This window comes from Xylocopa sonorina, chromosome 6 (genome assembly GCF_050948175.1).
Source record: "Xylocopa sonorina isolate GNS202 chromosome 6, iyXylSono1_principal, whole genome shotgun sequence".
NCBI classification, from domain to species: domain Eukaryota; kingdom Metazoa; phylum Arthropoda; class Insecta; order Hymenoptera; family Apidae; genus Xylocopa; species Xylocopa sonorina.
Genome location: NC_135198.1, coordinates 3,379,127 through 3,397,770, shown reverse-complemented (window position 1 = coordinate 3,397,770; position 18,644 = coordinate 3,379,127). Strand labels below are relative to the sequence as shown.

The following is an 18,644-nucleotide window of genomic DNA, read 5'->3' as shown; positions in this document are numbered from 1 at the left end:
TGTGATGAATCTTTCTGTAGAACGATTAATTTGTTTCGTCTTTTATCGAAATTAAGCGAAATTTGTTTGGTAGTTTCAGAGTGGCGTACTGCAAAGGGGTTTGATATAAAGTGTCACGATTTTTCTTTCTTACTTTTAGTTCGTTTAAAATATTCCAACCGAGTATCGTTCTAATCAATGTAATTAATATCATACACCTGACGTTTTGCAAGTACTTCCGCTTTCACGTGCCACTCTTCCCCGTTACCTATGCGCATAACGTGTTTCACAATCGTGTCCTTTTCCCTTCAGCCGAGTCTTTAGTTTTTACCATCACCCAGCTGCACACGCGATAAAGCTCTTCCCACGCACGGAAGCGAAGGATTGTAAAGGCCGCCGCCGCGTGAATGAAAGCATCCTGGAGCCGAGTCCCTCGTTTCCTTCTTCTCCTCCCTTCGTCGCTCCCTTTCGACGAGTCCTCCGCCAGCACGCCTCGAAAAACAGTCGAAACACGCTCCTCCACGCGATACGGCTCTTGCGGCCTCGTCTTCCGCTCTCGCGTGCACGCGAGTTTGTTCACCCTTTGGTTAGGTACCAGTACATATTAGGTTCCCATTAACGATTCCACCATATCGATGGAAAGATTGAACGTAATCGAAAGCTAAATAATCTAGTCGAAAATGAGGTAGACGCAGCGAAGGACGTTCACGACATTCCAATGATACATTCGCGTAAAGAGCTTTTACGCACGCATTGGTGCACGCTCACTTTTGACTCACCGTTACATCACACACGTGGACACGCACGCTCGCGCGTCTTTCTTCGAATCGTTGCTCTCGGCCAGAAGCAAAGCGCTCGCTAGGCGTGGTTAATGGATCGTTCCTGTATCGCTCATGCATCGAATTAAAATCGCTTCTGACTCACTGAATCGGCGCTTGCGAGCGTACAAAAGATCCCCGACGATAGCGCGTTATTGCTCGCAGAAGTCAGGGCGCAGGAAATGAATCGAACGATTAACCTCCAACGTGTCTGTCTCTCTCGAGAGGTCCATCATAGTCCGACAAACGGTCGAGAAAATAATTTAACGGCAATGAAACGCGAGCGACAATGGGGAGCGCCTTCGAGGGTGGAATTTGGACGCCATGGAAAACCCTTTTGTGAACTGGGCGAGCCCGTAGCGATGGGACCCGTCCCTCGACCACCCCTTATTTATACCTGCTCCTGTAATTAACGTTTACGACGCCCCCTGCTTAACGAAAACTTGGAACATCCACCAAATTACTGTCTTTCTCGCTTTCTATACTTTATTGGTGTCTGGGACCAGTTACGACGAACGCGATCGAGGGAAAGAGTTTAGCGAGAGGGTTTGCCTTCGAAGGTCGAATTTTTTCTCGCTGCACTTCTTCAAAACGGAGCTGTTCCGAAAGGATTAGTTTTTATCGCAGGGTAAAGTTTGCGTCATCTAGAACTGTTATATAGACGGATATTGCCTAATTGCTAGACAATTTCGAAATTTGCCAATAAATGTACAAGAATCGGGAAAGTTTTACTTCAAGGGCGTGCCTCTAAAGTGTCTACGTATAATGCAACGGTGTATATATAACAACGATACGTTGTTATATGTATATTGATACGATGTTGCATCAGTAAATGTATTTTTATTTGTTTACCGTGTATGCAGGTACATTATAGGTACTATATAAATTGTCTTGATCGTTTAGCGTTACTCTCGCGGGTCTATACTCATGTACTCCCCACTTTGTGGCGACGTTGCTCCGCAATGACGATAATTGCCCTAACAAGGAAACCCGACAGTTGGGTCCCCAGGAATTTTCATGAAAATAGGATGAACGTGCACGTCGAAAGTTGACATTCTGGAGAATATTCCCCTTCGACTTTCTTACATTTCTGGACAGTCGCCAGATTATGAAGGATCAAATTCAATGGCGGTACACGATCCATCCAGAAGAAGAATGTTTGCAGTCGAACTTCGTCAAACTTCAGCTAGCAAAATCATTTTCACGAAGCAGTCGAGAAACAAAGTCATTTCTTGTATTTATAATAGACAAAATTCAACTTAAAGAAGAAGGTAACCTCAGATGTTCTTTTTCGTAGAAAATTATTATTATTATTAGCAGAAGAATCTTGATCTCGTTTCTTTAGTCAAAGTATAAACTCGAAGAAAAAGAAATCTTCAATTTACATTCGTCAGATTTATTGAACAACGATGACGATACACAAATGCTTTCGCGAGTCTTCGAAAAATTCAAGGTTCAAGGACGTTCCGACGGTTCCTCCCTTGGTTTGGCTTCGACAGCACCCACTTGGATGGATTCGCAGCGGGCAAAGCAGCTAGAATTTTCTCCGGCGGATACGTACGTCCCTGGATCGCATCGACGTGCTAACACGTTGTACAAACAACAATGTACAGACCTTGAGACCGCAATGGTGCAAGGCATCGAATGTAAAACGTTCACATAACATTATGACATTACATAATGATCTGTAATGCCGCTGCAATGCCGTGTCTGGCGTGCTCGGCTGCGCACAGCCGAGAGATCGGGATCGTCCGCGGAGGGGAGAGGCAAAAAAAGGAGGCGAAAAAAAAATATAAGAGGTGCGTGTAGGATTTAATAATGTGTCTGTCAAGGTAACGAAAGAGATCGCTCGATAAGTTTATCGTCGATAGAGTTTATCGTATCGGTGGCCTAGCGTCGAAACGATCGCCGCGATCAATGGCGCGCCGGTGGATCCGCGTTAGATGGAGTCGTACCGAATCTTGCCCTCGGCCAAGCGACGGCTCACCACGTGTCGATGGTGTTACAACACCTTTAAATGCTGAGCAAACACCTATTTTTTATCTAAATCCGATCGGCGATACTCTGGATATACACGTGAAAACACCATGACCGATACGCTGACCGCGAGCTCCCTTACAAGTGGCACCGAGGTGTTCTTATTTTTCAGCGACCTTACTTTTATCCGCGTTTCATTTTCGATAAGAGTACTTCGATTCATAAGTTCGAAGTCATTCAGTTTTGGGAATCGAAGTGGATGGAATTCAGGAAGATGGTATGTGAATGGTTTTATGAGTAAGGGTAATGAGTAGAAGTAAGTAACTTCTTTTATGTATGGATTGAAACTTGGTTCTCATAAAATCGTTCTATCCACGTCAAGCTTTACCTTCGCGTTGAATTTTACACTCGACTCTCTTTCTCGGATGAGGCATTGAAAACAACACTGAGATATCCGTTACTTCAAACAAACCATCGCCTCGGAAAATAGAAATGCAAACATGTTTTGAACGGCCGGGGTATCGTTGTGAAATACAGAAAAAAGATATTTACCGCGTCGATTCAATTCAAATGAAGAAGATAAAAGACTAATAGAACGGAAAATTAATAAAACGAATTACCCGCGTACCTCGCGCGGAGATACTGACGAAGATACAGCCGCGAGCAACTTGTTTTCCCGTTTTGCTACCAGATCGTTCATCCGATTAAAACGATAAGGCGTGTACGTGTACGAGGGACACTTGAAGAAAAAAAAAGGAGCCCCACAGGTTTAGCGGTAATCTGGTAAAGCACACTCACGCACCGTTTGTTTGTACCCGTTCGCACATAATTTGCCCGCGAACAGTTCCTAGACTCTCGTACAATCGCGCAACAAATCATACGTTAAAACCAAGATGGCTATCCGGATCTCTGGCGGGGTAAAAACATTCATCAGGAACCAAGCTCCCCATTTTTCCCTTGGGAGGCTCGCATTCGACGGATTGCATCAACCGTTCCTCGTTTTCTCTGATTTTCGCTCGCGCGAGCATTGTTTCACGAGCCTAGCCGCTCTATTCAGAAACGCGTCTGTTCCTTCGCGTATCGTTTGAAACCGACACGACGCGGTGCGTGCTGGCGCACTTGAGCGCGCGTCCGCGCGATCTTCCGTTTTCGAAAGTCGAGAGGAGTTTCCGGCTATTATTCGAGCACGCTCGTGGAAAAAGCAGCGTGTTATCAGCCCACGGTTAACTCGCTCTTAAGACGATTCGTCACGGACGAACGTTGTGCATGCGTCGATTATTCTCGCGCACGATCCTACGGTATTCGCGTTGCAGAGTCGTCGCATACGGCGACAATCGGTCGAGCGATAAGCTGCTACGGGGAAATGATGGAATTTTTAATTACGTAAGAGACGTACGCGCAGTCGCATCGTAATACGTCCCGTGTGATACTTCCTTCATCGATTACTTTTCGTATTCGCTTATCGTTCCGTCGCGCTCTTCGTAGACGACACTTTGGACAATGCGCTGCTTTGAAACGCGTAGACAGTCGATCCGCGTTCTACTTGCCATCGAATGCTCTCTGTTTCTTCAAATATTTTTACAAGAACGATTGTAGTACACGCGTGCAGAGATTCAGATGCTCGTTTATGTTGGGGGAAGATTGTATTTCGCGTTGGACAGGTGTCGGGTGATTATATGGGGCGATCGATTAGAAATTTTCCGAGGTGCCGCGGATTCGCGTTTCTCTGGACAACTGTACGTAGGTACGTGCAAAGTAGAAGGTTACAGCATGACATCAGCCCGCGCTATTGCTACACTCTATTACTTGGTTTGCCGGCGATGATAACATAGCCCAGTTCCTTTTCTGCTGCCGACGACACTAACCAAAATAGACATTTAAATGTCGAACGCGATGGACGCGATCGGTGGCAGAGTAGATCGATTTTGGGTGTACGTAGGTGTATGTGTATACTGAGAGACGTATTTTAAGGGAGGAACAAGTGGACCATTAAACGGAATAAATGGAAAGTATCATAAATTTTGTCTACGTCCAGAAGATTTCTCGAACAAACGTTAGGAGAAAGTAGAAAATAGGTGCAATTCGAAAATTGTGTTAACTTTTTATTGATCAGAGTAACTTTAGAGTACAGTGAACCACTCCATAACATGATGCATTTTTATAATACCCAGTGACATTACGAAAACGTTGAAACGAGATCTTCACACAGCGTGCTCTAATACATGAACTGGAGATGTACATAAATTAAAGAATTTCGCGTAGCATCGATGTACATAAATTAAAGAATCTCGCGTAGCATCGATACCATATGCTAAACAAAACTTCCGAACCATGATTATCCAAGTTTATTACCTTCTGCTAAAACCGTGTTATAGGAGGGCTATCACGATTATACCTCATACAAGAGTTTACTTCGTAGACCCTCGAAAGAAGCGAGTCTGAATGGGAATCGAGGAAAAACACGACGCATGGGAACGCGCGGACGCACGTGGACGAACGTATCGATCGAATTGGCGCGCTTTCCGCGGGATTTAAACGCGAGGAACTGGTCGAACGCAGAGAAACACGAGGGGCAATATCAGCTGTACCAGGAAACGTTTTACGGCTGGCAATGAATTAGTGCGCAACGATTCGACCGGACGGCAAAACGTTCGGTTTGCCCGGTTTAATATTCGCCGCGAACGGAGCAATGTCATGGCGGCTGTATTAGAAAAAGCCGCGCGGCAATCACGCAGTTTTGCAAACAACGCGAGCCGAGTGCATAAATATATTATCCACCTGCGTGCTGGCTATTATTAGAACGTTTCAGGAGACAGGCGGTGCGTTTTATCTTGGAAAGAAACTCCAATGTTCGAGGCGTGCCACGTACGCTCCTTTTCGCACGAGTCTCGTATTATCATTAAAACATAGAATATCGAAAACGTCACTGGTATCTGTGAGAAGATAAAACCATTGTCTATTAATTGAACCCAAATTCCAACTGCAATCCAAAGTTGAATCCAGAAATGATCGTCAAAGGCGATCCTGTTGCTCCAACATTTAACCCGTCGTAAGTAAGAAGTAATCAGGTATTTTCGGTACACAGAGAGTCATCTTCGTTTACACGGTCTCCCGTGTATCGTAGTATCGCGCGTTTAGGGGTTAAATTTTATCAAACGGCGCGCCTACGATGGGGCAAAAATAGGTGTACCTATCAATGTTAGCACTGCGCGCGTACGCTTGCACAACCTTGTTCTGGTTTTAGATCGAGCCCCGTATCTTTCCGCGGTGGAGCACAGCTGCTTTTCCATCGGCTACCACCGCGATGATTATCAGGCGACGCGGCGACAATTAGAGGAACCTCTCTGGTACCGCCTCGAGGATCGCGACGCGGCGCGTGCATCGACAGTTCCTGGATCGCGGATTCCATTAACGCGGCCCGCGATCCTCGTGCGGTCGGTGCAGGCGTATGCATAATTAAATCCAGCAGGTAGAAGCGTCATGCTAAACTCTGTAATCAATTACGAGAGACCGAGACGGCGGCACGGCGGGCAGGAAGAACAAAGCGGCAGTAAATGACGTAAGTCCGCCGCCGCGACGATCGAAGGTGGGATGCGGAGGCTTTTTTCCTCGAACACTGACGGGGCGCGGCCCGTTCCGCGGTACACGAGGAAGAGTTTCCTCCTCTCTTGTTTTTCTCGTTCTCCTGACCGTCGTTTCCGATCAAGCGTTTCGATTATTACAATACGCTATAAAACGCGACTTGATTTGTAAGTTTCGCTCGAGTATACGATTTGGATTGCTTATAGAAGAGTTTTGTTCGTTGTATTTGTTGACAATTTTGTTGCGCGTGTCACTCGAAAATCGTTGAGATATAAGAAATGCGAGAAACTATGAATCAGCAAACACGTTGATAATTGATAAGGTAGTAGAACGAAAGGGGAGCTAGCTGTAAAGCTATGTGAGCCAGAAAAGAGTATAGTTTTGTCATCCATTTTTTGAGTATCATCATGATGCCATATATCATATTAGCCATATTAATAATACTGTACGATTAAGAACTTGCATGTTTCCATTGAAATGCAATTTCTTAGAAATCATTATAGAATCATTATAGAATCATTTTCCATTTTCTTAAGCGTAACATGTACGTAACAACGACTGGTACGTAAACATCCGGAATAAGTTTCCTTTATCGATACCATTTCACAAAAAAGAACGAGCATAAAAAGCAGTATTAGAGATAGACAGATAGAGAGGGAGAGAGAGAGAGAAAGAGATGCGATGAAACGAACGAGCAAATTGATTATACTAATCGCAATTAATTCCGCAATAACTCTTTGAAATCTCCAGCGTCGGCGTCGGTGTATCATTATGTACTTAAGGCGGCAGAATTTATCGATGACGTAGGAACGCGCATACCTGCGGAAAATCGCGTCCAGGAAATGTACGATGAGCACGTTCGAGTTAACAGTGGGTGCAAGTTGCGACCGTTCAGGAGGGAACCTTGAAGCTGCGTCCATCTTCGTCACCTCTATCACCTACACAAGCAACGCGTGATGCGCATCAGTGCGCGAACTACTGCTCGGTAGCGACCAGCGGTAGCAACGAGAACATCCGGCCGCCCATGAGGACCCACTCGTCGGAGACAGCAATGGTAACAGTAACGTCAATCATTCCACCCCTATTTTACCCCTCCATAATCAAAACTCCAATAACTAATTAAGCGTATCTGGTATTGTTGTTTCATACTCGTCATGATCGTGAAACTGACTCAACTTGCATGGTATACGCTTATCTCATACGAATTGTAATTGTGACTCGAGTGCTGTTATAAGATCAAAGGGTTGATTAAGTAAGAACTTTGTAGGATTCTATCTCTTTGACTGTAATTCGAGGTATGCATCTTGACAGCAGCGATAGGATTAAGGTATACGTTTAATGTACGTGCAAGAGTATCTCAAAGTTCTGATCTCGAATTACTCTATAGTATGGAATGAACGCTAAACGATTTCAGAAACAGGTAATTGACGTAGCAAACAAGAGTTTACCCTCGTTGACAGTGTCTGGAATCTAGGTACGAGTTGGACATAATACGTAGACTCGATGGTAACGAAGGGGTTAATCTGAAATCGAGAGAGTGGACAGTACGAGGATGACAACGAAATGAAATTAAAGACAGAGGGGACACGAGCATATGTCGCGAGTTCCAAGCCACGTGACCTCAGAGAGGGTTAGTAACGGAGTGCAGCAACTGACTAGAGCAAAACGAGAGGAGAAAGGGAAGCACCGTGTCGGTGGAACGACCAAAGAAAGATCCCTCCCTTTCCTTTTCCTACGACTCCTCCTCCTTCGCTTCCTTTGCTGCTCGTCGTGCAGCCCTCGCGACGCGCTCACCCTCTCCCTCTCTGTCCCTCTTCCCGGCACCTCGCGCCGTTTCTTGCTTCTCCCTACGTCACGGGGAGCAAACCGGATTCGCAATAAAACAAGTCACCTCGAAATATACGAGACCAACGTGGATCTAACCTATACGGTCAAACTGGATCCCCGTCTTTCTATTTCTCATTCTGCATTCTCTTTCTCACCCCTCTCCCCGGTCGCTCGCTCTCTCCCTCTCCGTCCTTCCTTTTTTATTTCTCCCTCTCACTCCACCTTTTTCCCGTCCACCTTTTTATCCCGTTCCGTTGCACCTTCATCCCCCCCGCACTTTGCCCCTCAGCGGTTTCCTTCTCCGTCTCCCTCTTTCCATGCCTCCCTCTTTCTCTCTCCCTCTCGCCCTTTTCCTTTCTCTCCTTCCCTCGTGTTTCGTCGGATCTTCCGTCCTCGTCCGTCACGCGATCCGAGTGAAAGGGACGAGGAAAGAAGGAGCGGCTAGACCTGCGTCGCGTTGTGAGAAAGGTGCAAGCACGACCGTCAGCGCGGACCACCTCATGGGACGAGGTGGAAGCAGGGAGAGTTAGAAAGGAGAATCGGACGGAGCGAGGGAGACGCGGCTAGCGTGCGAAAGGGGAGAGAGAGAGAGAGAGAGAGAGAGATGGAGAGAGTCAGGTCGCGGTGAAAGAGTTAAGGAGGAGGGTGAGACCGTCTCACGAAATGCCAAGTGGTCCAAGGGGTGTTCGTTCCACGATTCCGGTGCAAATAGCGCCGTGTCAACGGAATTTCTTGCTCCCTCGCGTTGACCCACGGCGCTGGTGCCTTCGCGCGTGCCTCTTCAACCTACGACCAGGTCCGCGTAAGTAACCAGCGTCGCCGTTGAGCAACGCTTTCGCCGGGAGTCGAGCGAGTCGCGTGAAATACCAAATCGCGCAATGGTTAGGACACCCTGGTACGGCTGCTGCAGGAGGAGAGGACCCCCATCGTGGAAGACGAGAGGGAACCTTTCGATGTCCCGGCTGGAGTTGAGTGCGATTCGTTTCATCGTTCGTCGACGACGAGCAGAGTGGGCTGCCCCAATTAGCGCGCCGTCCTATGAGTCAGACGAGGAAAAGAATGTCTACGTATGTTGATAAGATTGCGCAGATAGCGGGGGAAATGTTTGCGCGTCACCTGTATACGTGGTCGTCGTGCAGTTACGACCTTCTGTCCCAGCTAACAGCTAGACAAATTTAGCATAGAAAGTAATAGCACAGCATAGAGAGTGAGAAAGAGAGAGAGAGAGAGAGAGAGAGAGGGGGGGAGAGAGGGGGAGAGGACTCCTCTGAGCACAATTTGCGCAGCAACGGACGGCTCTCCTGCACACGTGGTGCACCGAGGGAATAAAAAAGCAAGGATATACTGCGCTCTGATAAATTGCTGACAAGAAGAATGCAAAGAAGGCAAAAAAGAACTCAAGGAAATTAATAATAAGAGAACACGGATCGACGTAATAAGCCGAACGATAACGAAACGCGCAGAAACTTGGAAACGCACGCGTTAGCCTAGCCTCGGGCAGTATTCCGCGTATCATTCGCGTCTCATCCCTTGTCGAATTTTTCTAGCCACGTACGAAAGAAGAATCGAGACGACGAAAGATTATCGTTCTATACTTGAACCTCGTTAACGCGTATAACGACGCGTGACTGTTTTTCCAGTTACCGGGCAGCTCGAATAAATTCTGACCGTGGGAGGTGTTCTACGTTCTTACAGTATCAGTGGTTCCCAAGTTGGTTTCGTCGGCGAACTGTCGCGTCCTCCAAAAAAAAATCACGAGGATCGTTCCGCCGTGCGATTTATCGTTTCGAGAGCGACGCGTGTTTGCGCAAGAAATTTTTACGCCAACCCTAACCTAACCCAATCCATTTCAGGAAACGCTGTCGCGAATCAATATGGCGTACTATCCGCGGCTCAATATGGCGTTGCCGCGCGCCAAGGTATCCCGAAGATACAGCCAGAGGATTTCGCAGCGCGGTTGTAAACGGACGAAAGAATGCGAAAAAAGTAGGAAAACGTTCGATCGCGTGCGTGTCGAGGTTGAGGAGGACCTTGCAACTCGCCCTGTCTTTCTCCCGTCCGCTTCTTTCCTCTCACTCTCTCTCTCTCTCTCTCTCTCTCTCTCTCTCTCTCTCTCTTTCTCTCTCTCTCTCGCACACTTCCTTCTTCCCCTCCCGCTTCCTTCTATCTTTCGCGCGTAATGATAAACAGCCGCGTGCTCTATGTAACGATTACGCAAGGCGTTTGGCCTTCTCGCGGCGCTTTTAATTTAGACCGCACCATAAATAAATAAATAGTATCGAGGGCCCCGCGATAACTCCGCGCGGCGCGGCTCGAGAGCCGCCGCGGGATCGCGCGCGTATTAATTAATTTTCACGCAATTTACGCTGACGTTGATAAAGCGAGCAAATATTTGACGCAACGTACGACGCATCTGCGCGGCGATTACGAACGAGACGGAGGAGAGGACATGCGGGGATAAGGAAGTGGGAGAAAGAATTTACGTATTTTCGCGAGATGCGCTCATTCATCGGAAAAATCGCGCGGCTCCTTCAACGAATCGGCGCCAAATACTTGATCGCGTGAACGATGTTTACTTTGGCATTCTGTGTTGACACCTCTCATCGAGAACGGGGCGCTATCGATGAGATTCTCTTTATCGGATACGAGGACGATTAAACTACCTGTAGATACACTGAAAACAAATTTAGTGATACCGAAGAAATTTTACATCGATTCGAGTAAACGAGAAGGCGTTCTCGGTTGGATCGAGGCGTTACAATTCATCGAACGGTACCACTCATTTTTTTCGTGCCTCGAATAAATCTTTATTCGATTCGCGCGAGTCTATTCTCCGTCGACTGCTACTTTTTTGCGAATATTTCATTTCGTTCCAGATATAAACCTGATATCTGTAAACATCTATTAAGCAAATGAGCAGAGCGTTTAAATTTAAATAAATATTTCGCTCGGTTACGAACCATTTGCTTTGGAACTGAACGAATCGCGTTTCAGAAAGATGCGCGTAAGACGTTCAGTTTAATTAGCCTTGGCGATCAGTGTTTTGGGTGTTCCAATAACGTTCAGATCGATTGATTAAGACAGAGTGTATCGTAGCTGCCGCGCTCACATCTGTCCAAAAGGTCATCGATTCCTCATCGATTAGCGATTAAATTATTAGTCGAGATGACATTTTTAACAGCGCAGCACGGTAACGGGCCGTTTAATGTCTTCCAGTGGCCGCTATTGAATCGCGGAACAAACCGAACGAGGCCGTCGGGAGTCCGTACGACTCGAACCAGGCATCGTATTGACATTTTCGCATTGTCCCAGCTTCGATCGCTTCGTTTCAAAACTGTGCTACGGTCTCTCTCCGCTTTTTCGCCGAAGTAACGAACGAGATTCTCGAAGCAACCTTCAAAATCGCGGCGGCGCAGAAAACGTACGCGCGGGAACGCTCGGTGCTCGCGAAAATCGAATTCGAACATTTGTCAGAGGAACAGCCGCACGATCGCGCGGCCAAGCATTTACAAGGAAAAAGTGTTTTATTCTAAAAATAGATAAAAGTCGTCGTACAAGTAAAAGATAATGTCACACACTTATATCATTCGTGTGAGAGATAGGCGACGTTTCAAGGAATTTCTTAGTTACCAGAATAAATGCGTGATTGAAGCCTACCGCCATTATTCTAAATCAAATGCAGTCCTGACATTGTTGACAAAACAAACACTTGCAGTGGCAGTCGGCCAGATCAGTTAAATTGTACGGACCGTGGCTGCTGTTCATCTGGATCCAACAAACGTTTAACGTAGGATCGGACAATTTTTTTTTCTTCCGAATCTACAAACTAAAACAGAACGGAAATTACGAGCAACAAAATTGCATTCGAGCGCTCGTTCTCGACAGAAACGACGCAAAAACTCCCGAAGTACGCGTACGGGTGGAACCCATCGGGCTCTCCCCATTGCTCGCGCTTGCTCCACAAATTTTCGAACTCCATTCTCTCGTAAACCAACCGTCGAACGCGATTACTTTACTCCAGACTTACGTTTCGATTCGATCCGCGTAATAAATCCTGTAATCAATTTTTCGAGAATACAATGTCCAGCGTGACCCGTAAACCGATGAAAGAACAAACTAGGCGAACAAAAGCGGCTCGATAGAGAATGGCATCGGTGTTAGTATTTCATTGTCGATAAGAACGGACTAGTTCCCGACGACGAAGAAAAGCGTAGAAAGGAAAGAGTTTATCGCGGGCAGGCGCGACGCAACGCATATCGCGTCAGCTGTTTCTCGACCTCCTTTCGGAGCGTCCCTCGAGCGAAATTCGTCTACTCTAAGTATAGCCGGCCGCCTGCCGTAATCTCCGTACGCGTGCACATCGTCCGTCGAATCTACGTGCGCCGATAGTCGCCTGCGCGATCCGCTTTGCATCCGCGAGGTAGGACAGGGAACGAGAAGGCACGCAGAAACAATCGCTGGTGCACCGACTCGAATTAAAACCGCACCAGTCGGCCATGAGATTCTTTCGAAGAATGTTTGCAAACAGTACCAACGTGGAGTAAAACGAGCTAAATCGGCTAAAAGGACTGGCGTGACTCGCGGTCAACACTGGGATCGCCAAAATTCTCCCTTTCAAATGTGTACGATCGTCGATGAAAAAGATCGTTCGCCAACAATGGTACCGACTGTCAGAGAAACTCGCGAGATTCCTCGAGCGATGATCTCGCGGCACGGAGGATCGTCGACGATTCGGGGCGACCAGCTGGACGGTGGAATTGGAGCGACGATGGAGGAGGGCCAGGCCGTTTTAAGAACCGGAGTGGAGCAACGAACGATTAGATGGTCGTTGCGCGTCTTTCGTGAATGACGAAACGCGGCGGTCGAGGGACGGGGCGAGGACGTAAATACCATGGGAGCCAGAGCGGCGTTTAAGGTTAATCCTGCAACGAGAGTGGTTAAAGATGCCCCGCGTGCACGAGCTAAACTCGTAATCAAAGTAAACGCGGAGGAGGCTCGAAGCAGTAGGTGTTTACCAGCGAGCCATTCAAGCATTTCACGATCGATCACGGCTGAGAGCGTTTCCGATGCATAACTAGAGCGGCGGCATAATTTTCCGTATGGAAAAGATTCCTGGCGGCGGTGGCGGCGGCGACGCGGTGGGACACGCGCGCTCGCGTTCACCGCGGGTACCGATTCGAATCGCGGTTTTTCGCGGGCCAGCCAGCTTTTTTTAAAAAGGGCGAGGGAGAGCACGTGTGGGAGTGATATAGGTGGCGCGTCGAACGGACGGGCGGGTTGGAAGGTCAGCGAAAGAAACGAGACGGTGAGAGATGGAGAGGGCGATCTAGGGGGGCCTAGGAAGAGAGCGAGAGAGTGATACGAGGGAAGGTGGAAAGGGAAGGAAGAGGGAGGGCGGTGAAAACGTAACGTTCTATCTCCTCGGTTCGCGAGAGACTGAAGAGGCGCGCAAGCGCGTACGCTCGTTCAAAGGGGATCGAGGCGGAGTGAGAAAAGAAGCGGGAAAGACAAAGAGTGGGAGAGGGACGGACCGTGGGAGGGCAGTGAAAAGCAAAAGATAAAGTTTCAGCCGGCGATGAAGAAAGACGGGGGAATCTCGCGGGAACGGGATGGAAATTACGTAGAGATATATAGGAGAGAGGAGGGACACGGTGCGGAGACAGTAGGAAAAGGCTCACGGGAGGACGGTGCTGAAAGAACGGAAACCGTGTACGGGTAGGGGAGAAAGAAGCGAGAAGAAAGGAAGGAAGGAGAGGAGACAGCGGAGCGAAAAGGAAACGCGGCGCAAGAAGGAAAGAAAGGAGGAGAACGGAGCGCGCAAGGGGTCCGCGGAGCTCCCGCGCTCCATTCTTACGTATTACGCGCACGAGCACGAGCGGAGCCTTGTATTACACCATTACCGTGACAAAGAGGGCCGCTATTCAACGGCAACCGAGCAACGAGGATGGTAGCAAAGAGTTGTACGGAGCGGTTCAGATTCTTATGGTGTGCGTGTTCGTACGTGTGCACACTGCGAAACGAGGAGGCGCGCGCGTGTGTCCGTGTGTGTACGTGTGCGTGCGTGCGTGCACGAGCACGCCTAGACGAGCAGAGGCGAGAGAAAGGAAAGATGAAAAACAGGGAAAGAGGAAGGGAGAGGGTAAAATTGGTGGGAGCGAGAGGCAGCGGTGGAGGGAAAGGAGACGGAGCTAAGTCTGCGCTGTTATCGCGCGGCGAGTCGATGTGCATGTGCATACGGGTGCAACACGAACGCAGCTGGGCGGCACACGTGAACCGGCGGGCCGCGTACGTACACGGCACGGCGAGGCGAGCATGAACGTACACGGAAGGAGCAACACCTCATAAACGAGGCCTAGGCAAGAGAGCTATTTGTAATGTAATAGTGAGAGCACCACCAGTGGGGAAAGGGAGAGTGGAGGAAGGTGGTGGTAAGGTGGAGGGGCGATGGTGGGAGGAAAGAGTAAGCGTAGGAGAGAGATAGGCAGAGTCGAGTGCGAGTAAAAGAGGAAGAGAGAAGAGAAGAGATGCCACTCGACGAGGAACCAATACTACGGTCCCTTTACAAACCAACTCACGAGGCTCGTGAGGCCTCCTCTTTAGCGTGAGTATTCCGCCGGGAGTTCTCAAGAGAGAGAGAACCGTGCTTTTCGGACCCTCAACCCTTTCTGGGGCTCGCCTGTAAGCCACCCGGGGCCCACCTGGCCTCTTCTCTTCTATTACCACCACCACCACCGCCACCACCACCAACACCACCACCACCGTCGTCGTCGCCGTCGTCGTCGTCGTTGTCGTCGTCGTCGTCGTCGTCGTTGTCTCCACCACCACCACCACCACGGTAACAACAACCACCACCACCACCACCATCGAGGAGTCACTACCACCACCGTTACCATTATCGTCACTGTCACCGGTCCTGCCACGTTCCGATCGGTGGATGGTATATAGTTTATACGTGTTCCGAGCGGTGTTCGTGTACCACCACTACCAGCGAATCGCATCAACCACCACCATCGTCGTCGTCATCATCCACCACCACCACCACCACCACCATCGTGGTCTCTCGCCGACTGCCCAGTCTACCTCTCTCCGCGTTTACCTAGGACCAGACAGAGAAAGAGAGAGAGAGAAAGAGAGGAGTACCTCGTGCCGGACAGAGACAACTGTAGACAGCGAGAAAGAAAGAGGGAAAGAGAAAAAAAGGGAGAGAGGGAGAGAGAGAGAGAGAGCGTGAGCACCGCTGAGAGAGAGAGGTAAAGAGTAAGAGAGGGTCTCGGGTTTGCGCAAAAGTTACGACGGAGCGAGGAGCAGTGAGACACACCGCGGAGACCGGAAGAGACCCTCTCTCCCTGAAGAAGTCCTCCGGCGAAGTGAGAAAGAGAGAGAGATCACCGAGCGCGAAAAAACTTACATACCCAGGTGTCGGCCGAGTGTGTCGTCTCGTCGTATCCACGCTGATGTGTAAACCCGCGTACGAGGCCCGCGGCGTGTAGTGTGCGTGCAGTGCGACAAATTTCGTGAAAGCCGACGACAAAGATTGTCAACGGGGTCTCTGTCGTCCGTGGTACCCGTGGTAGTAGTACCCACCGCCGCTGTCGTCGTCAGAGTTGTCGTGGTCGTGGTCGCGGCCGTAGTCGTAGCTCGTTTCGCCGCGAGTTTTCGTCCGGTGGCCACGTGACCGCCCACCCCCTCGTGATCGCCCTCGTTCTTCCGGGTTCCCGCGGGACCGCGTCGACGTGGCTGGCGCGAGAGGCAACAGCGCGCCCGTCCAATTTCGCCGAGTTTCCATTGGAGAACCGCGCGCCGCGAACGCACCCCCGTCAACCCCCGGCGTGCGTGTTACCGTCGCGGAGGACCAGCCGGCGCGACGTGTGCCGTGGTTGTTATCAGCGCGATCCGAGTGCGCGTTCTCGCCCGAACGAAAACACCGGACACGTGCTCATCCGCACGTGCTTTCGACGACGCACGTGCTCTTTGGAACAAGTCCGGCTGGCGTGTAAAACACCGCGTGGATTTTCGTGAGCGCGAGCGAGCGAGGACTCGCGTCGCGTACCGCGCGCACCGCTGTCGGCTGTTTCAGCGGGTTTCAAAATCGATGGAAATCGCGGCGGCTACGGAGGAGTGAGAGGGACACCGCGTCGTCGTCATCGTCATCGTCGTAGTCGTCGTCGTCGTCGTCGTCGACGCATAAGGAAGATCGTCGAGGAGAGAGAAGAACGATCGGTGAAAAATCGGTGCGAGCGGATAGAAGGGGGAAAGTGGAAAGGAAGAAAGGCGGCGAGGAAAGGATAGAGCCGCGGGAAAGGACCGAAGCAAGGGGGAAAAGAAGAAGCATCGCGCGGCAAAGAGCGAGGCTCGGTGGCTCGGCGGTTGCCGCTTACGTACCGAGCAAGAGCAGGCCGCGTTGTGTAAGAGCTGAAAGTAAAAGTTGAAACCGCCGAGTTGGGCTCGCGGGAGCGCGTGCGGAGCGCGCTAAAATCCGATCCTGTCTCGTAGGCTGGGCATAGCCGAATATCTCTGCCTCTCTCTCTCTCTCTTTCTCTCTCTCTCTCTCTCTTTCTCTCTCTCTCTCTCTCTCTCCCTCTGTCTTTCTCACGGCTGCTTTCGGATTTGGTCCCACCTAGCGAGAGGTGGTGTGTGCTTTTGTCTGTGTGTGCGCCTGTGTGTATACGCGGCAGGCTCGCCAGTGTGTGCGTGTTCCTCTCTGTCGAGCTCCGTGTGTCTCCTGGCGGAGCGTAGCCGCTGTTCGCGGGCCGCGCCATTTACCGCGAAAAAGAACACGGTGATTGTCGGTACGGGACTCGAACGGATGGAACGCGTGGAACGAAACGGAACGGGACGGAGCCAGACGTAAACGGGAAACGGGAGCAAGGAAGATAAGTGTGCGACAATTGTGCAACGGTGGCCAACAGCTAGGAGAGCCGGTCGGCTCGCTGTGGGATCAGTGTTTTCGATTTTCGAGCCGCCTGGCGGGCACGCCAGTCGCGGGGGCCGCTCTCGCGACCGAAAACAGGTGAAAGAGCCGCGCATACGGCTCGAACGTGTGGACGCGCGTTCGTTCGCGCTCGTTCGCGATCGCGCCACGGTGGTTACCTACCTACTATCTGTGTCCGTGCCCTGTTCGCCGCGCGTGTGCGTCTCTCGCTCGTACGCGGTGCCCGTGTGCGCGTGTCTGCGCGCGAGCGCGCCCGCGCCCGCGCTCGCTTCCTTCCTTCGAATGTGAGCGTGCACCGCCGTCCGACGAGGAAAGCGATGGAGATGATCGTTCGCGTATGCCTGGTCGTGTCGTGCGCTACGAAACGCGAGTGTTCAAGGTCGTCGTCCCTCGTCTACCACCGGTAACCCACTTCCGGGACGAGGAGCATACACCACCGCTGGTGGATCCCCATCGCCGTTCGGGACCCGGGTGCTATCCGAGCGAACACGCCACGCTACGTTACGGTGAAGAAGATTTCGTCGCCCCGTCGAGAATAATTCGTTTCGCCTGCGCCCGCCTTCGTCGATCCATCGATCTCGCCTGCCGCTCGCTTGTACAGCGCGCGCCACCGCCACCACCGCCGCCGCCACCGCCGCCGCGCGTCCGGGCTCACAGAAGTTTCGTAAAACGGATTACGAAACCAGAAGAGAAAGGAGACAGAGAAAGGGAGAGGCATAGAGGAAGAAGAGAAGCAGCTGGAAGGAGGATAGAGAGAGACGTGGAGGAAGGAAGAGGGAGAGAGAGAGAAAGAGAAAGAGAAAGAGAAAGAGAAAGAAAGGGAGAGAGAGAGAAAGGGAGAGGGAGAGAGAGAAAGAGAGAAAGAGCGGTGATCGAGCGCGCAGGAAATCGTAAGGCAGAGCGACGATACGCAGTGGAGATACGGTGTTCGAGCACGAGCGCTCTGTATCGTCCCCGAGGGTGGACGACGACGACGACGAAGCGGCGCGGCGGTGCCGTGAGTCGTGAAAGAAGTCGTCTGGTCACGGTAACCGGGGAGAAAGAGGAAAAGGACGGGAGGAGAGGTCTCTCTGTCGAGGACGCCAGTAGCTAGGAGGACAAGTTTGAAAGACGATCCGGATGTGGCTGAATCCACTTGTCATCCTTCTTCTCGGGCCCTAACGAGACCGCGCGGGCCGCGCTTTTCTAACGCGTCGAGGGACGCCCCTCTGTTCCGCCCCTCGCGGGATCTCACCGCGTGCCGCGCGATTTTCTTCTCTCTCTCTGGGTGTCCCACCTCGTTCGCCGATCGCCGATATTACATCTCGCCGCGGCGAGCCACGCTCCCGACCGTGCACCGTGCGCTACTCTCACAATAAGATCCCGGGGAGAGCTCGTGAACGCCGCGCGGAGACACGCGGCCGAGCGGAATTAAAAGTGCGCTTAAAAAGGTTAGCGGGATAAAAAAGGCGCGCGCGCGAAAGGATAAGAGAAAGGAATAGGAGCCACCTCCGAGTCCTTGAGAGTACCCAACGGGTAAAAGTGCCGCG

The 18,644-nt window shown here is 50.6% G+C and overlaps 1 protein-coding gene across 1 annotated transcript in view; it reads left to right on the top strand.

Moving 5' to 3' along the window:
- Positions 1-18,644, top strand: part of Rpl8 (ribosomal protein L8) — a 309,715-nt gene that overhangs the window by 243,585 nt on the left and 47,486 nt on the right. The window lies entirely within an intron of this gene.